The sequence below is a fragment of the Ovis canadensis genome, chromosome 2 (assembly GCF_042477335.2).
Source record: "Ovis canadensis isolate MfBH-ARS-UI-01 breed Bighorn chromosome 2, ARS-UI_OviCan_v2, whole genome shotgun sequence".
Taxonomy (NCBI): Eukaryota; Metazoa; Chordata; class Mammalia; order Artiodactyla; family Bovidae; genus Ovis; species Ovis canadensis.
In genome coordinates this window covers 112,645,994-112,669,464 of record NC_091246.1, presented here as the reverse complement: position 1 = coordinate 112,669,464, position 23,471 = coordinate 112,645,994, and the positions used below count along the sequence as shown (strand labels likewise).

General features: G+C 48.6%; 1 protein-coding gene and 1 long non-coding RNA gene across 6 annotated transcripts in view; both read left to right on the top strand.

Annotated features, from left to right (window-relative positions):
* PALLD (palladin, cytoskeletal associated protein) overlaps positions 1–23,471 on the top strand; it is a 376,038-nt gene that overhangs the window by 201,799 nt on the left and 150,768 nt on the right. The gene's annotated exons all lie outside the window — the stretch shown is intronic.
* On the top strand, positions 13,721–16,919 carry LOC138433716 (uncharacterized). 2 transcript variants are annotated; one of them, XR_011254441.1, is made up of 3 exons: positions 13,721–14,013; positions 15,130–15,310; positions 15,425–16,919. It is a non-coding gene; the product is annotated as an uncharacterized lncRNA (long non-coding RNA). The 2 variants fall into 2 exon arrangements; XR_011254440.1 differs by having other exon boundaries at positions 13,853–14,013; positions 15,106–15,310.

The following is a 23,471-nucleotide window of genomic DNA, read 5'->3' as shown; positions in this document are numbered from 1 at the left end:
GACGGTGCACGCTTGTGAGCCGAGCGCGGGTCCTGCCCCCGCCTCGGAGCCCCCACCTGTGTCTGTGGATGGCGGCGTGACCCTGCAGCGCTCCCTGCTCGGTCACCTGCCCGAGGTGTGGCCGGAGCTTCCTCTGCTTCTCACTGCCCCGCCCTGGCCCCTGCAGGAAGCAGTGTCAGGATTCCTACCTGAAAGAGCCAAATGGCTTCTCAGATGGGCTGCTCCTCGGGACCCTTGCGTCTTCCTCCTTGCTCTCACTCCCACCCTGAGAGCCCCAGTTCTTCCTGCAGCGCTTGTCTTAAAACAGGACAGGCCCTATAAATGCACTGCTGCTACTGTGTCGCCTGGTCCAGTTCTGGGCTGACACCCGCATGATAAGGAGCAGTGGGGAGAGCAGACAGGAGGAGGAGGGCAGCCTGGACCCTCTCATCAGAGGGTCAGCTGAGCCGGACCTGCCCTGCCTGGAAGCTCCCCATGGTCCCCACCCCGCTCCTAGACATGAAATTGGGGCGTGGGGTCCCCTTGCCTGGAGTGTTCACTCCCTGGCATGCCTTTGGGCTGCAGATGGCTGGCTGCCCCCTTTGTTCCCTGTTACCACCTGCCCTGAGGAGTCCCCAGCTGTCCCCGTAAACCACACTCTCTGCTGTCCCCACAGCATGGAGCTACTTCTGATCTCTGGTCACTTGCCCGCAGGCTGGTTTGGGTGATGTTTCTCCCATGGGGATGCTTCTTACCGCAGAAGACCTCGCTGTCTTCTCACTGCCGTTTTGCTGGGTCCTCAGCCAGGGCCTGACAAACCGTAAATGCACAGAAATATTTTGAATGAATAAAATAAGAACAGACCCACAAAGAGCAAGAAGTCTCTCCTGTTTAGAGTGACCTCATTCCTCGGGGTTACTTCTGACCCAGGTACACTATAGGGTCCCTACTCTCTGTCCCCACCAACCACAGAGTTTTCTCATTTGATGGTACTTCCCACTGACCCGCTTGTCCTAGAAGTTGAGTGAATATGAAGGATCAAATTAAAATCCCACTGATGGAGTTAGAGAAGTACCCAGACATCCAGGGTACTTGATTTGGGAGCCTTTTCACTTCCTCATTTCTTCTGTGTCACCTTTTATGAATATCTGACTTTACAGTGCTATAGAGAACATGAGATGTGTGGGAAAGCGAGGGATCCTTGCACCCTGCCGGCTGGAGGGCAGGCACACTGCTGCTTCAAGGTGCGTGTCCTTGACGGGTCAGCGCCGTCTGATGCGGACGTCTGCTTGCCTTCCAGGGCTGCGGGCTGCGCCTCCCCATCCTGCTTACGTGGGACACGGCCCGGGCCCCAGGTGCAGCCCCGTCAGAACGCTGGAAGTTTTCCTGCCTTTCCTCTTTGCTGGCTGGGGTTCCGGATCTCACTCTTGAATTCTGTCACTCTGCCTGTTTGGCTTTAAAACACAAATGGTCTCCTAGGTTCTATCCTAGGTTAAGCCTTACCTGCTAGATCTAACACACAGAACAAAGAGAAAATGAGGAAAGCAGTTGGGGGCAAAGTAAGGAACAAAGGTCAAAGAGAGCCCTCTCCCAGTAGGTATGATGAAGTCCTTAAAGATACAGAAATGTCCTAAAAGAAGCTTGAGTCCGTCTTGTGTCTAAAATAGAGTTGGAAGTATTTGCTGATAACACTACGTATATTTGGAAGTAGTTCTTAGCCATCCAGAAGAATGCTTTGTGTTCATCTTAAATATTAGGTGCTTTCCGTGAACGAGTGCGTGATGATGCAATGTCTCTCCAGTGAATCCATCTCATCTTGTCTAAGTGCATATGAGGGCCCCTTGAGTGATCACAAAGTGAGCTAGAAAACGTAGGCCCTGCTGCTGCTGCTGCTGCTGCTGCTGCTGCTGCTGCTGCTGCTGCTGCTGCTGCTGCTGCTACTGCTGCGTTGCTTCAGTCGTGTCCGACTCTGTGCAACCCCATAGACGGCAGCCCACCAGGCTCCCCTGTCCCTGGGACTCTCCAGGCAAGAACACTGGAGTGGGCTGCCATTTCCTCCTTCTCCAGTGCATGAAAGTAAAAAGGGAAGGTGAAGTAGCTCAGTTGTGGCCGACTCTTAGCGACCCCATGGACTGCAGCCTACCAGGCTCCTCTGTCCATGGGATTTTCCAGGCAGGAGGACTGGAGTGGGGTGCCATTGCCCTCTCCCCCTGCTGGCTAGAGACCTTTTATTTTTAAAGAGGCAGACCTGGCTCAGAGGAAAGACGGAGCCATGTATGAACCACGTGCCCAGAGACAGTGCTGTGAATCTGGTGTCCAAATAGTAACAAAAGTGCTGAGCGAAAACTACTGGAAGAACTCATGTATGAGCTGAACACTAACTTTGTGAAAGAAAAAGAAGTACTATTTCAACAAACTAAATGTGTGTTGTGTGGGACTCTCTGGCAGTCCAGCAGTTAGGACCTGTGTTTTCACTGCTGAGGGCACTTTTAGTCCTTAGTCAGGGCGCTAAGATCCTGTAGGTCACACAGCTTAGCCAAAAAAATAAGTAGAAGTTCCTACTGTGTGTTAGAAGGAAATACAGCAGATGTTACCAGGAGCTGTCAGGGAGGTGGGCTGCTGAGCACATGATGTTTTCTTGTTCACTTGATTTCCCAACTGATTTTTCAACAATATGAGTTCCTTTATGCTTACAAGTGTTATTTTAAAAGAAAGAAGCCCTGGGACTTTCCTGGTGGTCCAGTGGTTAAGACTCCATGCTTCTAATGCAGGGGCCCAGGTTCTGTCCCTGACTGGGGAGCTGAGATCCCGCATGCCTTGTGGCATGACCAGAGAAAAAACAAAACAGAGACAGTTTTTTTTTTTTAATCCAATTTAAAAAATTCGTTAACACAATAAGCCCTTTTGTAGCCTGTCTCTGCCATCCTCCACCCTCTGTACAGCCTCAGCTCAGTCACCTGGGCTGATCAGCTCTGAGCACAGCTGGAGTCAGGAGGCTGCGGCCCGTGAGCTCCCACCCCACCCCCTGGCCCCAAGCCCTCCTCTCCTCCCAGACGCCGGGGGCTCCTGGACTCCCCGTGGGCTGAGACCGCATCCTGGGAGCCCTCCCTGGAGAACACCCTGTGTTCCAGACAGACTGCTCCTCACTCACTGTCTGTGCGCCTCTCTTCTCCGCCAACCACACCCCCTTCCTCCAAAGGCGTGTCTCAGGCATTGGGATAAAAGTGACAGGAGTCAGACATTTCCATCTTAAAGCCCAGATAAGCCAGATATTTTACAGATCAGCCTTGAGTGGCCAGTCCACACAGGGCCTCACACAGAAAGTAGGATGCAACTTCCGGCTCAGAAGCACTGGGGAAGGAGAAGAGACGCGGAAAGGAAGACTGAGGTTCCGAGTCGGATAACAATACCTGCCAGCAGAGGAAGAGGGGCTGTGGCGAATGGGATGAATAAGAGCCAGCAAGGCTGAGGCCAGCGACGAGAGAGGTCAGGGAGTCCAGGATCAGACTTGTGTGCCTTGTGGAAATGGGGAGAACCCATTGGGATTGGACACTGGCCCATGGTGCCCCCAGGGAGCCTGGTCTCAGGACTCGGTGACAGCCGTGGTCTGCCCTCCAAGGTGAACACTGCGTCAACGCTTTCTCCTTGGCTGGCACCACTGGCTGGGCCCTTGCTGGGCCAGAAAGGGAAGCAGGTGAAGCCGGATTGAGGTTTGAGGGGAAAAGAGCTAGGAGCCAAGGGAATGGACACCGAGGATGAAGACGACTCAGGAGGGGAGGTGGGAGAACAGGGAGGTGGGGGAGCAAGCGAAGGGGGCGAGGATGCTGAACATTCGAAACCTCAAGACAGAGGAAGTTGCAAGCAGCTGAGGCATTCCAGGGATGTCTGAGTGTCCAGTTGAGGTGCAGGACAGGATGTCACGGCATGGAGAAGGTGGTCAGGGAGTCCAAAGGGGACACTTTTCTGTGTCTGACTCTGTGACCCCATGGACTGTAGTCTGCCAGGCTCCTCTGTCCATGGGATTCTCCAGGCAAGAGTACTGGAGTGGGTTGCCATGCCCTCCTCCAGGGGATCTTCCCAACCCAGGGATCAAACCCAGGTCTTCCACAATGCAAGCGGATTCTTTATCAGCTGAGCCCACAAGGGAAGCCCAAGAATACTGAAGTGGGTAGCTTATCCCTTCTTCAAGGGATCTTCCCAACCCAGGAATCACACCAGGGTCTCCTGCATTGCAAGCAGATTCTTCACCAGCTGAGCCTCCAGGGAAGCCCAAAGTGGACACTTTAGAGGAACGTTTACATGGATGATGGCCAGGGGAATCAGTGAAGCTGTCAGCAGAGTGAGGACCTGGCCAGCCGGGGAGAGGGGTGCTGGGTGGGCGCAGAGACCTTGAAGAGAGGCGGCCACCCGGGGGGATCAGCACTGTCCTCGGAGTGGACCAGGAAGTCCAGGACCACACGAGACCACTCTGGACCACGTGATCCAAAGAGGCTCACAGCAGACTTCCTAACATTCTCAAGACTTCAGCAACGTGCGTCAGTACTGAAGCATTTCCAGCGACACTGTTCGAGGAGGTGGGGTGTTGTGAGGGAATAAGGACCCCACAGATAACCCTGCAGAGGGGGCTCTGTGGGACCAGAGCAGGGGGGCCAGGAGGAGAGGCAGGGCCAGGCTGCCTCGAGGGAGGGGAAGGGCAGGACCGTCAGGCGCCCGGGGTCACCTGCTGGGGTTTCACGCCCAGCGACCCAGGCACAGTGTTAGTACTGAGAAGCAGATGGCCATCTCCAGTCCAGTTCACACTTGTTTTTTCATCACTTCTCATTTTATTTCCATCGTAGCAGTGTGTTCGTTCTGTGGTTACCCACCTCTTCCATCCAGGGAAGACTGTGAGTGGGTTTTTATTGCACAAACCTCTTTCCTAGATTTTGATACCGTAAGACAGTCATTCTCAGCTAGTGAGTCTCTAACCCATCGGTATTGAATTTCAGTTTGTGTCTACAACTTTTATTACTAGAGAATTTATTTCTGTCTGCTGCAACAGACCAACATTGGGTTGCCAATTTTGTTTTTGGTTTTTTCTTCTTTTTTTTTACCATCCATTTCTTTTTTTCTGTGACCATGTAGATCCTTCACTGAACGGAATTCATCACCTAATGGTGAAAATATTAGTCACAGGGAGCTTTATTTGAGTTAATTCCTCTTCCATGTGTAAAAGCAGACTGCCCATTTTCTCAGCAACCCTAGGGATGGCTGTTTCCTTACTTAAGTTATGATTACACAAACCTCGTGGAGAGCACTGGAATGGATGTTGGTTTTTGAAAACTTTTTCCATATGTGGCAGGGAACTGGGTATTCTTTCATTTGGTTTTAAGAATAAGGTCCTTATTAAACGAGTTGGATAAAACACGTAGATTTTCATGAGACACGTTGGCTGGATAACCGTGTGTAAACTGACACACAAGTTTGCTCCCTTCTTCAGAAGGAAGCTATGAATTAATTGTAGTCAGGACCTGCAGCTTTGCTGTGCGAGGTTCCCATCTTCTGACCCTGGGTGTGGAGGTCACACGAGGGTGACGTGGGTGCCTCCTGTGATCAAGGCTGTGGGAAGGATATGTATTGACTCTGAAGGTTTTTGATGATGCTCAAAAGCCTTTGTAAACAGAAACGTTGTTAGTGTCTCTGCCTCTCGCGTCTCTCCCCCATCTTCACTCAGAAACCCTGGACTGTGCCTGTTGTATGCCCTGCTTCGGTTCTCAGCGTCCCGTGGGTCCCCCTTGTATGTCTGTGAGGCCGAGGGTGTATCTTTGCAGATGGCCTTTGTGACTCCAGCTGCCTGGTATGAAGCTAGTGACACCGTGGATTCACTAGCATACTCTCCAAGTATTTTCCCTTCTCTCTGCATGTTGGGAACCACAAAGAGTAGGTCCAGTTCACTGGTGTGCTTTTTTATCTCAGAAGATTTTATAAATCGGTCACATATGGGTAATTATGTGGCTCGGCTATCATTGCAAACTTTTCTGCTTTGCTAGTAATAGCCATTAAATGTGAAGGTTGTGAAAGATTTCTGGAAAGACCACAAATATTTCCTTGTCCTTGTTTCTCTCTTCATTGGAAAATAGTTGCCATGCCATCTGGTTTCTGGGATGTATCATTGTGTGCAGTACTGTCTGCAGCAAGAAAAACAAATGCCGTCAAGCACGGCCTGAGTACCATGTGGTACCGTGAAAGGTCTCCTGCCATTTCTAACTTGGACTTTGTAGCTTGGCCCTCTGGACAGTTTGGCCCGGGGGGAAGCCTCCTTCTGGGAGACTGTGTTTTTGTCTGATTCCCTCTTCTCCTTCACGAAGCTGTTGTTTCCTTTGAGCAGCGTCCTTTACAGCCAGTGTGCAGTATGTCACAAAGCAGTCTCACACTCAGAGGAGAGGGTTGCACAGTGAGGCCTCCTAGAGAAACAGCAGGGATTTCACTTCATGTGTTCTCATTATCCTGCCTTTAAGAACTGTATTTGGTCTCGTCCTTACTGTGACAGTCTGACGCTACACAGCTGTCTTGCTGGAGAGAAAGATAACGAAGAAGTTTTAATTTTTACCAAAAATGGCATATGGAAGTTTCTAGAAGCAGTGAGATGGCCCCTGTCCGTGTGTTACTTGAGAAGTTGATTTCCGCCAAGGGCTGCTGCCCCCGTGGTCACCGTGTGTCACCCATGGGGAAACGGCGAGGCTTTCTCCTGCACGTAATGACAGGTCAAAGGCCACTCACACACAGTCCGTAGGAAGCAGTGTAAGTAAACTGGAATTCTCCCACAGTCGTGAGTGGGTGGAGTGAGGGGGGACCGGCTCTGCAGTGCCGCCTTCGTTCTGGAGGAGGAGGGTGCCTCAGAAATGGGAGCCCTGGAGCTGGGGCCGCCTGCCTGTCTGCCCTTGCTCTGCATCCAGGCCTGCATCTCTCAGCATCTCCTGCTACCTGAGCGCCTGGCAGCGTGCAGGCAGGCTGGTGATGAGCTAGATGCCACCCAGATGTAGACTGGGCCTCACACCTAGAGCTGGATTTGGGTGGAACCCTGTGGCTGAGGGGGTCCAGGCAGACAACAGGCATCGTGCACAGGCCCCAACTGGGCCTGTTTGGGGAAGCCGTCCCGCCAGGCTGTCTCTGTGTCGTGGGTTTGGGTGGGAGGTTGGCCTGAGCTGAATGGCCTTTTGCTTAAGAGCTTGACCTCTGGAAAATGACCAGAAGTCACTCCAACACTGTGAGTATCCATAGATAATAAATTAAAGTTTTGAATTCCTCTGTCTCCCAGATCCTTCCTAGCCTGCAGCGTACACTCCACAGGGCCTTGTTCAGTCATGCAGTTACCCAGCCGTGTCCGACTCTGTGACCTCATGAACTGTAGCGCGCCTAGCTTCCCTGTCCTTCACCATCTCCTGGAGCTCACTCAGATTCATGTCCATTGAGTCAGTGATGCCATCCAATGGTCTCATTCTCTGTCATCCCCTTCTCCTCCTGCCCTCAATCTTTCCCAGCACCAGAGTCTTTTCTAATGAGTCAGCTCTTCGCATCAGGTGGCCAAAGTATTGGAGCTTCAGCTTCAACATCAGTCCTTCCAATGAATATTCAGGACTGATTTCCTTTAGGATGGACTGGTTTGATCTCCTTATAGTCCAAGAGACTCTCAAGAGCTTTCTCCAATACCACAGTTCAGAAGCATCAATTCTTTGGCGCTCAGCCTTCTTTATGATCCAACTCCACAGAGTCTAAAACTAATTTAGGGTTATATGAGAAAATAACTGAGTTCCTCTAGCTCGCTGCATCCCACTTGGTTGTGAGCAATCTCTCATTTACTCTGGATTTATTCCCAGGTTGAGTCATGTTCCCCCAGTGTCAAATTTCCCCTGTGATCTACTTTCACATGAAATTTATAGACAACAACTTTTTTGATCTTTTTTTATTAATTATTTTCCTTGAGCAATAATTGCCATGGAACACCATATTAGTTAAGATGTGCAGTGTGTTTCCTATATGTGTGAACATTGTGAAACAGCCACTGCAATAAGTCCTTTTAATACCCATCACTGCGAGGAGGACACTGGAGACCTACTCTCTTAGCAGCTTGGAAATACACGGCACAGCATTGTTAACTGCGGCCAACATGTGGTCCATTACATCCCTGACTTAGTTATCTTACACCTGGAAGTGTGTAGCTCTTGATCCCTCTTTACCCATTTCACTGACCCCTCACCACCTCCAGACTCTGGCAACCATCAATCTAATCTCTGTATCTATGAGTTCCAGTTTTTTGGGTTTTGTGATTTTCTTTTAAAGATTCCACACAAAGATGAGGTCATGTAGTACAGGTTCAGTCTCTCTCAGTTTGTCATGCACCATACTGCCCTCAAGGTCCACCCATGTTGTCAAAAAGAGCAGAGTTGCCTTCTTTTTATGGCTGAATATTGTGTGTGTGTGTGTGTGTGTGTGTGTGTGTGTGTGTAGAAGCGCGGGAGAGAGGGGGACACCCTCCTGTCTTTACCATTCGTCCATTGATGGATGCTTAGGCTGAATCTGTGTCTCGGCTGCTGTGAATGGAGCTATAGCAAACATGGGGTGCAGCTGTCTCTTCAAAATAGCAATTTCGTTTCCTGAAGGTAAATGTCCAGAAGTATAATCACTGGCCCAGAGAGTAGCTCTGTTTCTAAGTTCTGTGAACTCTCCCTACTGTTCTCCATGGTGGCTGCACCAACTTACCTTCCCACCGACAGTGTAGGAGGGTTCCATTCCCTCCGCACCCTCTCCAGCATTTATCAGTTACAGACTTTTAGATGATGGCCATTCTGACAGATGTGAGTGGATACCTCCTTGCAGTTTTGATTTGCATTTCTCTGATGATTAGTGATACTGAGCATCTTTTCAGGTATCTGTTGGCCATCTGTGTATCTTCCTTAAAAAAATGTCTGTTCAGGTCCTCTACCCATTTTTAATCAGGCTGTTCATTTTTTTTTTTTTTCCTGCTGTTGAGTCCTGTGAGGTGTTTGTATAGTTTGGGTATTAACCCTTTATTGGTCATATAATTTACAAATATTTTCTCTGTTTTGGTGGGTTGCCTTTTTTATTTTTGTTGATGGTTGCCTGTGGTGTGAGCATGTCTTGTTCTAAGAAACAATCTATTCATGTATGGCCCATGTTGACTTGAGTGTGTAGTCAGAACACTGTCTCAGGTGAAACAGGATTATTGTGGAGGTTACAGGAGGGAAAAACCACTCTATGCAGTCATAACCTGAGAGTCTCCACCATGGGCTGGACACTCCCCCCACCAACAAAGGCACAATGTGGGTGGATGTTTATCCTTATGGGAGCAGTGACTGTTGTCCTGCATGAAGAGTAAGTAGACACGTTGCAGATTTTTCCTCTTAAAATGCTTCATTGCTGCTGCTTATACAACCTGGATGTGTCACACGGATGTCACATTTCAAAGTAAGGAGTTGCGTGAGTCCCAGGGAAACTGTTTCCGCACCTTTGTGCAGGTGCAGGAGGCCAGTCTGATGGAGGCGTGTCTGGGACACGGCGCTCAGGCTCACCCAGGCTATTTCCCGTCCTGGTCCTGGCCTTCTTTTCACGATGAACTATCTGTAGCCTCGTCGGGTCTTGTTGAGACCACCAGGGCAGCTAGTCAGCACCTTCTAAACAGTGTTGCTGCTTTTTCTTTTTTAACTGGGCAAGTTCTGTTTTAACAGTGTTCTCTTTATCTCTGCTGTGCAGCAGAGCCGCTCGGTTGCACATGTGCGTGCCCATTCTTTTCTGCACCCTTTTCCATCACGGCGCGCCACAGGACGCTGGCTGTAGTCCCCTGTGCCACCATTCTGTTTGCGATGGTTTGCATCTGCCAGCCCCAACCCCCACTCCATCCCTCCCTCCTCCTCGGCAACCACAAGTCTCCCCCACTCCATCCCTCCCTCCTCCTCGGCAACCACAAGTCTCTTCTCTGTGTCCGTGAGTCTGTTTCTGTTTCATAGATAAGGTCGTTTGCCTCATAATTTAGATTCTACGTATATGGTATTTGTCATTCTCTGGCTTCACTTGGTACGATAATATCTGGCAGTGGCCCGTTGCTACAGATGGCATTATCCCATTCCTCTTCGTGGCTGGGTAATATTCCACTGTGTATACGCACCACGCCCTCTTTATCTGTTCATCTGTTGATGGGCATCTAGGCTGTGTCCTTGTCCTGGCTGTTGTGAAAACTGCTGCAGTGAGCATTGGGGTACATTAAACGTTGCATTTCTTGTGTTAGTTTCCTGCTGTGGAAGTATCTGAAATGCAGGCGTGTCCCCTGGCGGTCCCTGCATTCTCTTCTCCATTCTTGACCAACTGCTCCGTGGCTCAGGGCACAGCTGTTCCTCCTGACTCCCCTTCACTGTCATCTTTGCGGTGCCTTCCCCTCTTTCTTTTCTTGGTTCCTGGCTCCTAAATGCCCAGTGTTTCCTTTTTTCATTTTCCTCTCGCATATGCCAGAAGCACACACCCTCCAGTAGCTTTCAAAGAAAGCATGAAGGACCAGTGGCTTCTAGAACCAGACATGGAACAGCAGAGTGGTTCCAAATTGGGAGAAGAGTGCGTGAAGGCTGTATGTCATCATCCAGCATATTTAACTTATTTAACATCATACGAAATGCCAGGCTGGATGAAGTGCAATCTGAAATCAAGATTGCCAGGAGAAATATCAATAACCTCAGATATGCAGATGACACCACCCTTATGGCAGAAAGTGAAGAGGAACTAAAGAGGTTCTTGATGAAGGTGAAACAGGAGAGTGAAAAATTTGGCTTAAAGCTCAACATTCAGAAAACGAAGATCATGGCATCCGGTCCCATCACTTCACGGGAAAAAAATGGAAACAGTGACAGATTTTCTTTTCTTGAGCTCCAAATTCAATGTGGATGGTGACTGTAACCAAATAAAAGATAATTGCTTCTTAGAAAGAAAGTTGTGACAAACCTAGATAATGTATTAAAAAGCAGAGATTGCACTTTGCCAACAAAGGTCCATAGAGTCAAAGGTATGGTTTTTCCAGTAGTCCTGGACGGATGTGAGAGTTGGACTATAAAGAAGGCTGAGTGCCAGAGAATTGATGCTTTGCAACTGTGGTGCTAGAGAAGACTCTTGAGAGTCCCTTGGACTGTAAGGAGATCAAACCAGTCAATTCTAAAGGAAATCAACCCTGAATATTTATTGGAAGGACTAATGCTGACGCGGAAGCTCTAATACTTTGACCACCTGTTGCAAAGGGCTGACTCATGAGAAAAGACCTTGATGCTGGGAAAGCTTGAGGGCAGGAGGAAGATGGGACAAAAGACAATGAGATGGTTGGATGGCATCACTGACTCAATGGACATGAGTTTGAGCAAACTCTGGGAGATGGTGAAGGACAGGGAAGCCTGGCATGCTCAGTCCATGGGGTCGCAAAGAACTGGACAGAACTTAGAGACTGAGTAACAAGTAACAAATGACCCTGGTTGTCTGAAACTGTTTTTAGCGTATCCTCACACTGATTTGGCAGTTAGGCTGGGTCTGCAGGGACAGATAGGCTTTTCCTAACAGTTCTGAGGAACTCGCTTCAGAGTCTTCCAGTCTCCAGTGCTGGCATGGGGGAGCCCAGGGCCAGTCTGCTTTCTGCGCCTCTGTGTGTGACCAGTTCTTGTTTCATTCTACAAACCTGTCAGATCTCATCTCTGATCCTGGTGCTCTGAGATTTCCTCAGTGATGCACAGTATTTTTCCAGCCTTGTACAGGATATTCAGGTAGGATAGTTGCAGTTTGAAAATTCATTCTGCCAATTTCTTCCTATCACTTTTTGCTTCCTCTCCAGTCTCTCAGTCCTCTCTTGCCAAAACTTGTATTATCCTGATGTCTAGAACTGCTGCATTAGGCCTGAGGTTCTGATTTTCTGTGTGTTTCTTGCCTATTTTCATTGTACTTTCTGTAGATCTCTTCACCTTTGTCTCCCAAACCTTTCGCTGGATTTGTCATTTCTGCAGTCATACTTTCATTTCCCAAGTCTTCTTTCTCATTCTCTAGATTTTCTGTGGCTTCCTGCTCTGTGTCAGGGATGACATCGTGCCCTGTATCTCTCTGCAGCTATTAATCGTTGGATGTTTTTATTGGGGGGGGGGGGTGACTGTCATTATTTTTGTTACTTAGCTGTACCCCACCATTTTTGGCATTTTCTCTATTCCCTCAAGTTTCTTTCTTGCTTGCTTTCTTTTTTGTATCCACTTGCCTTATTCAGGAATTCTGTGTCTGACGTTTTCCTTAAATATCTCATGATCACTGACTGGAAACTGGTTGGCTGCGGCTTGCTGGCGGATAGCGGTCCCCCTAGTGTTTGGCAAGGACCCCAAATGCCAGGGTCTACAGGCCTTTCCTCGTAGGTTGCTCAGTTTCTCCAGAAGGAAAAGAGTTCATTTCCTTCCCTGTCCAAGACTGGACCAGCAGGGACTGCTTGGCAGACATCTGGAGGCTGGGGGAGAGGGGGCTGGCCTCAGCCCTCGGTGGACACACCCACCTGATTCCTGTGCTCATCTTCAGCCCCTTCCCTCTGCTGGGCCAGGTGTCACTGGGTCTCGCTGTCCCCACAGTGGAAGCCTCCTGGCTCTGAAGAACAGGAGGAAGTGTGGCTGAGGCTCCAGGAATGGGTGGAGCTGGTCTCCCAGGAACCCCCAGGCTGCCCTCTGCTCCGCCGTCCCCCGCCTTCGGAGGAGGCTAGTGGCCAGGCCTTCAGCTGCTCAGGGAGCACCCTTCCTGTTGGTGTCAGCTCCTGGGGGCACCTGGTTGCCACCCTGCTGTCCTGGAAGTCAGTGAGGCTCCCTTCACTCATATCCCAGTGAAACCGCAGTGGTTCTCTCTCCCTCCCTCCTCTCTAACACCCCTGATCTAAGAAACACAATTAGAATGCATCCATTGAGTCCACCACGTTTTAGTAAAAGCCCATTTGTGACTTTAGACCTTGTTGTTAAAGGGACGCTGTTTCCAGTCTCAGGAAGCAGTGTAGACTGAGGAGAGCCCCTACTGCAGACCAGATGACCTTGAACGAGCCTCTCATGAGCCTCTCACGCCCCAGCCCAGTTCCTCCTCACGTCAAGGGCGTGTCGGTGTGCCTGCTTCATGGGACTGTGGTCTTGGTGACAATGTGCTGGCGCAGAGCAGAGCCACGGGGCGGGCACCCAGCTGGTGCTGCCTACCTTTGTTGGCATTAATTTCATTAAGGCAATGTGGACAATGACTCTTTTGTTCCTTGACTACACATAGAGAAAGTTTCTGAAATAACCAACTTGCAAACCTTGCAAAATACAAGTGAATTTTTCCTAGGTTATGTTCCCTCCCACCCCTCCACCCCGGCTTCACCTTGAAAATGTAGTGAGGAAAAAAAAAAGAAAGAAAATGTAGTGAGGAAAAAAATTTGATGGAAAAATCACTGACCGATTAGGAGTTCTGGTTTTCATTCAAGTCCCATAGAGTTCCTGAAAATCACATGTGTGAACTTTTGTATGCTGGATATCAGAAATGAGGGGAGTAGGGACTTTCCTGGCAGTCCAGTGGTCAGGATCTGCCCTTTCACTGCAGGGGGCACGGGTTCAGTCTCTGGCTGGGAAACTAAGATCCCCCTGCTGCAGAGCACAACCAAAAAAAAGAGAGAGAGAGAGATGGGTGGGGCCACTTATGCTTACTTAAGGCTGCAGAATGTTGACAGTCTGTTCTCTGGGGCAGGCTCAGCGCTGTAGCCAGGCAGGAAACACTGCTCACGGACCACAGGGGACCCTCAAAGCCCTGGAATAACCAACTGATCTGTCATGAAGGAGAAGTTTCTAAATTCGCCAAGGCCTGTCTGCATCTCCTCCCATGACAAACAACTCTGGAAACTTCGGGCAGCCCAGGACCCCTGTCCGTGTCTGCAGCCCAGGACAGACCCTCTTCCGCAGGGAGTTTCTGCAGAACTCTTACTGGTCAGCTCTCTTGAAGCCCCTTCCCTCTCTTGTTTCCATGGAGGTGAGTGACTTAGACTCAGTGCCAGGTGGTGAATAACTTGAAGAACAAGTGTAGCAATGATTCAGAGGAGCCGTGAGTCATGCGGGAGAGAGGAAACTTATTGTGTGTTGCTGGGGGTGAGCCCAGAACAACCTGAGCTGATGTAGGGCAAGCTGGTAGCCTTTTATTGGAGAAAGCCGGTTGCTGCCCACCCAGTCCAGAAATTCAGGGTCTGTTGGAAATGATATTTAGGGTCAGGGAGCATAATCAGAAATTTCAGAAAAGTGTAGGATGTTTACAAATGTCTCCAAAAGTAACCTGAGCTCAAAGCGTAATTCTTCCCTTTTCTGACCTTAAAATAATGCCATTCCTAGTCAAACCAAGGTTATCTGAGGGCAAATCAAAGTGTAGAACACGATTCATCAGAAACATTAAAATACACATGATGTTTATTTTACATAATCTGACAGTGAATCTTCACAAGGAATTGTTTTCTCCACTGAAATGGATTCACATGAAAGAAATCCTAACTGGAATGTGATTAGAGAACTAGGAGCTCCATCTTCAGGGTGGAATAGTTTGGAGAACTCACAGAAGTTTCTCCCGCTTACAAGGAGAACATTGACACTGAGCACGTAAATCAGATAGACTAGAAACTAATGGAAGGCGTCAGGCCCTCATGTAGACATGGATTCTTAATCCAGTTCTTAAATATTTTCATTCATAATCCTGAAACTATATAAATTTATGTGATTCTTTTATCTTGCCTCTTCCTTTTAAGTGGATAAGTGCTGAAACTTAGCTAGCTTTTATTAACTACCTGCCTAATTCATTTTCCTTGTTCTGACAGCTTTAATGAGACGTAATTCACACACTATGTAGCTCACTCATGTAAAGCATACAGTTCAGTGGTTCTCAGTGTAGACACAGTAGGCCCACCAATTGCCGCAGTCTGTTTTTTAGAATATTTTCATCAGAAAGAAACCTGGTGCTTTCTGAGCAAGCCCTCCTCCCAAACCCCCATTTCCCACCCCTAAGCAACCTCTCTTCTGTGTGCTTCACATAAATAAAATCATACTGTATATAACCTTTGTCTCTGGCTACTTTCATCAGCATAATGGTGTGATCCTCACCTAGAGCCAGACATCCTGGAGAGCGAAGTCAAGTGGGCCTTAAGAAACATCACTATGACCAAAGCTAGTGGAAGTGATGAAATTCCAGTTGAGCTATTTCAAATCCTGAAAGATGATGCTGTGAAAGTGCTGCAAACATGCCAGCAAATTTGGAAAACTCAGCAGTGGCCACAGGACTGGAAAAGGTCAGTTTTCATTCCAATCCCAAAGAAAGGCAATGCCAAAGAATGCTCAAATTACCTCACAACTGCACTCATCTCACATGCTAGCAAAGTAATGCTCAAAATTCTCCAATCTAGGCTTCAACAGTACGAGAACTTCCATATGTTCAAGCTGGATTTAGAAAAGGCAGAGGAACCAGAGATCAAATTGCCAGCATCCACTGGATCATAGAAAAAGCAAGAGAGTTCCAGAAAACCATCTACTTTTGCTTTATTGACTATGCCAAAGCCTTTGACTATGTGAATTACAATAAACTATGGAAAATTCTTCAAGATATGGGAATACCAGACCACCTGACCTGCCTCCTGAGAAATCTGTATGCAGGTCAACAAGCAACAGTTAGAACTGGACATGGAACAATAGACTGGTTCCAAATTGGGAAAGGAGTACATCAAGGTGGTATATTGTCACCCTGGTTATTTAATTTATGTGTAAAGTACATCATGCAAAATGCCAGGCTAGATGAAGCACAAGCTGGAATCAAGATTGCCAGGAGAAATATCAATAACCTCAGATACAAAGATGACACCATCCTTATGGCAAAAAGTGAAGAGGAACTAAAGAGCCTCTTGAAAGTGAAAGAGGACAGTGAAAAAGTTGGCTTAAAACTCAACATTCAGAAACTAAGATCATGGCATCTGAACCCATCGCTTCACGGCAAATAGATGGGGAAACAGTGGAAACAGTGACAGACTTTATTTTCTTGAGTTCCAAAATCACTGCAGATGGTGACTGCAGCCATGAAATTAAAAGACACTTGCTCCTTTAAAGAAAAGCTATGACCAACTTACACAGCATATTAAAAAGCAGAGTCACTACTTTGCCAACAAAGGTCCGTCTAGTCAAAGCTATGGTTTTTCCAGTTGTCATGTATGGATGTGAAAGCTGGACCATAAAGAAGGCTGAGCTATGAAGGATTGATGCTTTTGAATTGTGGTGTTGGAGAAGACTCTTGAGAGTCCCTTGGACTGCAAGGAGATGAAACCAGTCAATCCTAAATGAAAGCAGTCCTGAATATTCATTGGAAGGACTGATGCTGAAGCTGAAGATGTAGTGCTTTGGCCACCAGATGCCAAGAGCTGACTCATTAGGAAAGACCCTGATGCTGGAAAAGACTGAAGGCAGGAGGAGAAGGGGCCGACAGAGAATGAGATGGTTGGATGGCATCACTGACTCAATGGATATGAGTTGGTGAAGGACAGGGATGCCTGGCCTGGCATGCTGCAGTCCACGGGGAGAGTCGGACATGACTGAATGACTGAACAGCAGCAACCAATATTGTAGTTCGGATTTCACTGTTCAGTATCTCCTTCTTAGGGCTGAGTAATATTTCACTGTATGAATTTACATGTTGTTTATCCATTCATCTATTCATGGAGATTTGTACATTCTCTTTGGAGATATATCTTTTCAAGTCCTGTGCCCATCTTTTAATTGGGGTGTTGGAGTGTGTTTGTTCTATAATCTGGCTAGGTGGCCTTTATCAGATATGCAATTGCAAATATTCTCATTTTGGGGGTTGTCTTTATACTCTCGAGTGTCCTTTGATAATACAAAAGTTTTTAATTTTGATGCAGTCTCTTTTTTTTCTCTTGTGCTTTTTGGTATCATTTCTAAGAAACCATTGCCAAATCCAAAAATCATGAGGATTTACTTCAATGTTTCTTTCTAAGAGTTTTATAATTTTAGCTCTTCTGTTTAGGTCTTTGATCCACTGATCAAAGCTTTACTTTCTGTATGTGCTGTGAGGTCAGGGTCAAGCTTCTTTCCTGTGTGTGAATATTTAGTTGTATTAATACCAGCACTGTTTGCTGAAGAGACTGTTCTTTCTCCGTTGAATGATCTTGGCAGCCTTGTCAAAAACCAAGTGGCCGTTCACATACGAGGTTGGGTATATACCCAGGAGTGGCTCCTCAACCATATGGTAGTTCTATTTTTAGTTTCTTAAGACGTGTTCAGACTGTTCCCTATGGCAGCTGCACCAATTTACATTCCCGCCAACGGTGCAGGGGGATTCCCTGTTCTCGCATTTTCGCCAGCGTTAACAGTTTGTGTTCTTTGATGACGGCCATTCTGACAGGCGTGAGGTGATACCTCACTGTGGCTCTGACCTGCATTTACCTGATAGTGATTTTGACCATTTTTTCACGTGCCTGTTGACCCTCTGTCTTATTTGGATAATTGTCTTCTGTTTTTTTAATTGAGTATTTGTTTCTTTGCTATTGAGTCGTATGAGTGTTTATGTATTTTGGACAGTAACCCCTTATCAGTCATATCATTTGCAAATATTTCTTCTCCTCAGTAGGTTGTCTTTTCATTTTGTCCATGATTTCCTTTGCTCTGCAAAAGCTTTAAGTTTAATTAAGTTCCCATTTGTTTATTTTTGCTTTAATTTCCTTTGCCTTAGATCTAAAAAAAAACATTGGTAGTGATTTATGTCAGAGTATTCTGTGTATGTTTTCTTCTAAGAGTTTTGTGGTTTCTGGTCTTACATTAGGTCTTTAATCCATTTTGAATTTATTTTTGTTTATGGTGTGAGAAAAGTTCCAATTTCATTCTTTTAGCGAGTTGGCAAAGATTTCATTCAGGTTTTTCCATAACATTTTCTGAGAAAACCCAAATGAACTCTTTGGCCAGCCCACTCCATACTGCTGTCCAGTTTTCTCAGCACCATTGTTAATATTACAGTGGCTCTCTTTTCTCCACTGTCTATTTTTGCCTCTCCCGTTGCAGATTAACTGACCCTGGTGAGTGTGTTTGCCTCTGGGCTCTCTATCCTGCCCCATTCATCTGTGGGTCTGTTTTTGTGCCACTAATTCATCTTGTAAAATTATTGACATGTGTTGGAAAATATGACCAATGTGATGAGTACAGTTTGATCATAAATACAATTATCAAGTATTAGTGTGCTTTCATGCTTTGTACTCAGACACTCAGTCATGTCTGACTCTTTGAGACCTCAAGAACTGTAACCTGCCAGGCTCCTCTGTCCATGGGATTCTCCAGACAAGAATATTTCCTTCTCCAGGGGATCTTCCTGACCCGGAGATTGAACCTGTGTCTCCTGCATCACAGGCAGATTCTTTACCACTGAGCCATCAGGGAAGCCCATTATTTGCTTTAGTCATTAGCAACTAATGAAAAGTGAAATGATTTTACCAGCTACATCACTGTCACTAGCAGAATCCCAAATCCTGATTGCCTGAGGTATGAGTTTTATCCTTAAGAATCACAGAGTCTGGGAACTTTTGTGAAATTGTACCTAAGATTCAAATTTACGTCTTAATTAGGAAGCCCAACTAACTATAGCTTTTCATTTATTTCTAAAAGACACTGTTCAGTGGTTTAAGTTCCAGTGCTGGTGGTGGCGTGAGTCCTGGAGTGTGGTTTCTTTTGGAGCTGAGAATGTTGTGTGTCCAGCGGTGCAGGGAACCACAGGGGCCTGGGCACACCAAGCTGGGCAGTAAGTCGACAGCTCCGCCAGACAGCCCCCGCGGGGCGTCTCAGCCACAGTCTGTATGTCCGGCCTTGTTCCTGTCTGCAGAGGTTTGCTGGGGGTGAGGGGAAGGCATGGCACAGCCCGAGATTGTACAGAGCTGCCAGTCTCCTTTTTTCTTGTCCAAATGTATTTCGGGTTTGAGCATCTTTCTGCTCCGGGCTCCACTTTCTCATATTATTTCATGTCTGTCATCAGCGTTTATCACAGATAAGCTACTGGTTTTTAAAAAGCAGCCTTGAGGAACACAGTATTCTCTGAAAGGAAACCTGCCAAGAAACTCGCGCTATTCTTCTAAGCAGCAGAATTAAGAAAAGGAGGGAAGGGGATGGGGAGGAGGAGGCGGGGGTGCAGAGTCTCCCATCGCGGGGTCATAATGTGGGAAATGCTCTCCCTGGGAGTCAGGGTCAGTGCCAGGAGCATCAGAGGGGGCGCCTGCTAGCCTTCAAGGAGCTTGGACAGGAGCAGAGTTCAGGCAGTCCGCCCCTAACGACGTCCCGTTGACGCAGCCCGCGTCCCTCTGAGCTCGCGGGGCCCAGACAGCCTCGCCTCCTCGGCTCCTGGGCCCCCCGGGTGTCCGGCCCTCTGCGCGCTCCATCTCGCGTGCCAGCTCTGTCGGCGTGCGCTCTGCAGTGGGCCCACTCGTGCTCCAGACTCCTCTCCCCGGTGTCGCCGTTTCACCAGACGCTCGACCAGCTTCCGCAGGTTAACCTGAACCTTGTCAAACGGGAACGCAGAGAGGAGACCCCAGAGCTGTCCCCTGGGGTGGAGGAGCCGTGGGTGGGCCTCTGCCTCAGAGCAGGCGCTGGTGTCTCAGCTCAGTGCCTCAGCTTTGGTTCAGGTTTTCCTCTCAAAATGCCATTGCTTGTGGCTGTTAAGGTGTTGGCCTTAGTAATTACATGCCTTCGTTTTGTTATCTGTGCATACGGAGGCAAACAGCATACTCTCACACACACTGAGCACATTCACACACATGCGCATGCTCACTCCACACATCCACACACTCACTCACATACACTCTCACACACACTCCTGCACGTGCACACAGACACCACCACATCCCCCACACATACACACACATACATACCACAGTCACATACGTATACACACTCACACACACCACACACGCATACACTCACAAGCCCACACACACACCTCCACACACTTGAACTCACATACTACCACTCTCACGCTCACTCACACTCACAGATACAGACACACTCACAACCCCAGACACACACACACCCAGACACCCACATACACAATACACATACACCCTACACACACATATACACACACACACACCCTAGACACACACACCCTACACACACACACACACACACACACCCTAGACACACACACCCTACACACACACATACACACACACACACCCATACACTCCCCCACACACTCAGACACCCACATACACACACACACACACACACACACCCTAGACACACACACCCTACACACATACATACATACTCACACTCATCCATGGCACCTACACACACACACACACTCACACACGTACACACTCGCACATGACACCCACGTGCTGGTGGCCAGGACCTCTTTCGGGGGCTCGCAGTCCTGAGTGTGTGTGGCATCCCCACGCTTGTGACATGGTGTATCCCCAGGTACCAAGTCCTCACACCAGTGTCCAGGGCACGAGGGTGGGGGCACAGGTGTATGTCTTGTGAGGCTCTGTTTAGTATTCTGGACACATTCCTTTCCAGTGGATTTTCCCCAAAGTATCCTTGACCACAACTGCATCTCGGGTCCATTTTTTGTTCCCAGAAAAGGCGGGAGAGTGGGGACCCTGGCAGTGGGTCCTGGAGTCACCCCGATCGCTGAGACTGCTCACAGCTCAGGAGCCCAGCACTCAGAGAACCTCCATCCATTGTCTGAGAAAGCAGAACTGGGCACAGGCGGAGTAGGCAGGCTGTTGGAGAGCTCACACGTGCAGATCACCGGCTGCCCCAGCATGCTTAAAAATGTTCCAGAAGAGACCCTCAAGGGCCTGAGTCCAGGTACTAGTGACCCCAGGGTCCACAATGAGCCAAGAGTGGTGGTGGGCAGATGGAGGAGGGCAACAGCGTGGGCATGACATGGCTGTCGCGCATCCCAGCCTTCATCTGATGGACGCAGAGGGTGTGCACACGGGGCTCTCCTGAAGCCCGTTCCGTCACAAGCACCCTCTGAGCCCTTGGGGGCATATGGGCGCACACAGGTAGACACCCGTGTTTGCCCTGCTTGCTGCCAGGGTTCTCTGCAGAGTGAGGTGCCAGGCTGCATTCCCTCCCCTTCAAACACCCGATATCATCTGACCTCTGAAGGGAGTGGGGCAGACTGGGGACATGCTCATCTTTAGTGCTCAGAACTGGGGAATTAACAGAATGGCCCCAGCTCAGATGGCTCAAGAGATGGCTGAGGTTGAACATACTGGAGCCTGCTTTTTTAAAAAAATAAAATTGTATGTGAATATTACTATTTTTGAGTGTCAGATGCGGAAGACAGCTGAAGAGTAAGACACTAAAGAAACCCTCTTGCGGCATCTGGGTCCATCAGAAGGAAGCTGTGGGGAGGAGGTTGGGAAGGCTCTGTCTGCCGTCACCCAAGCCACAGGTGCCAGGGTGCTTCCTGGGAGAAACTCCCTTACTAACAAAGTGCTCCGCAGTAAGATGAGAACTCGCTGTTCTGCTTTCCCCAAAGTCCCTGCTGTGACCCTGCTCAGGTTCTGGCCTCTGCACAAAGTAGGGGCAGCCTCACTGACCCCCCAAGCCCATTGACTCACTGAGTGCCTCTTGGGGAGACTCTGCTCCCCGAGTCCCAGGGCCCATGACTCCTGAGCCCACCATGACTGAGGGGCAGAGAGAAGGAACACTCCGCTCTTGCTTCCCTGACCGCTGGGAGGTCTGCATCTTGCCTCAGAGACCAAGGCCGGCGCCGCTGTCTGGGTCTTGGGGGCTGGGCTCCGGTCGTGGTGGCTGCGGGCTGCCCGTGTTCCTGGCCATGGGCCGGCTCCCTGGGACAGTGTCCGTGAGCTCAAGCACAGACCGAGTCTGATCCCCTGGCTCACATGTCTAACCCACGTCACCCTTGTCCTAGTATCAGCGTTCAAAGCCGTTCCGTGGTGTATTTTTCCTTGATTTGTGATCAGAAGCTGATTGAAAAAGGGGAGCTTGAGACCGGTCGGGAGTCGAGTCTGGAGTCTGCGATGCTGCAGAAGCTGCTGGCTGTGACTAAGATCTCACTCTCAGCCAACACGCGTGAGGACGGTGACGTGACCACGGGGTGGGGGCGTCACACAGGCGCGTGGCGGTGGTAACCGCAGTTTCCTTTCCTGACTCTCTGTTCCCTTTCCACACGGCTCCTGCTGCCCCACCCAGCGCAGGCCTGAACGCCTGTCACCCAGGCTGTTCCGTCTGCCTCTGGCCTCCCCCTGCGTTAATCCTTGTTGACCCTCGTGTTCACAGCAACTCCGACTGATAGCACATTCAGTTCAGTCCAGTTCAGTTGCTCAGTCGTGTCCGACTCTTTGCGACCCCATGAATCGCAGCACGCCAGGCCTCCCTGTCCATCACCAACTCCCGGAGTTCACTCAGACTCACGTCCATTGAGTCGGTGATGCCATCCAGCCATCTCATCCTGTCTTCCCCTTCTCCTCCTGCCCCCAATCCCTCCCAGCATCAGAGTCTTTTCCAATGAGTCAACTCTTCTTAGTCACTGTCATTTCTGTTATTCTGCTTTTTTTAACTTAATATGCAGTACTGAGATTATTACAAGATATAAATGGTAAAATGAATAAGTAAAGTATTTGTTGGACAGTTTAAATTACAAAGCTTTCTTAGAAAATGAGCAGAAGGCTTTCCGGCCTAACGTCCAGGCAGAGGAAACGGCCCCTTTGATGAGCACTGGCGCAGGAGACGCTGGCTGCCTCTGCATGTGGACGTGGCATTGGCAGGAGACGCCATCCCCCCTGAGAAGCTGGTCCTGCGGCTGCGTCCTTGCTGCTGAGACCAGAACCCCTGATTCGCCTGCAGCATCCACCTGCCTCTTCTCTTCCCTGACTAGCAGACGTCAGCATTCTTACGTTGGAAACAACGCCTGACTTGCAGTTGCCAGGGTTCTTATATATACATCAGGCATCATTCTCATCTTGTTTCCTCTTAATTAATTACTGTGTCAGGAGGATTTGAGAAAATGGTCCAGGCCATGCTCAATAGATGGTTGAGTGCTGTGTGTACTGAGCCTTTGTCTGATGTAAGCTACTCAGAACACATGTCCATTTTGCTCTACTGTCTCAGACACTTGGAAAGAGAAACGTTCTAAAAGATGTTTGAAAAGTTGATTTGGGGAAGGAGAGAAATAGTGATGAGACTCTGTTTCCCCTTCTTGGTCCCTCTTAAAACATCTGTGTTTTCTTTCTGTGAATGCACTTTTGAAGAAAGGAAACCTGCCTCATCCCAGTCTGATTTGAAACTTTGATTGTTTCAGAAAGATGTGACCACTTTGAATTGTGGATATAACATTGTAAAAAGATTTTACAAGTGTAATGTCTGTCTCTGCTTGTTCACTTTGATTTTTGTCTCCAACATGCATCATCATGCTGTGATTTTTTTTTT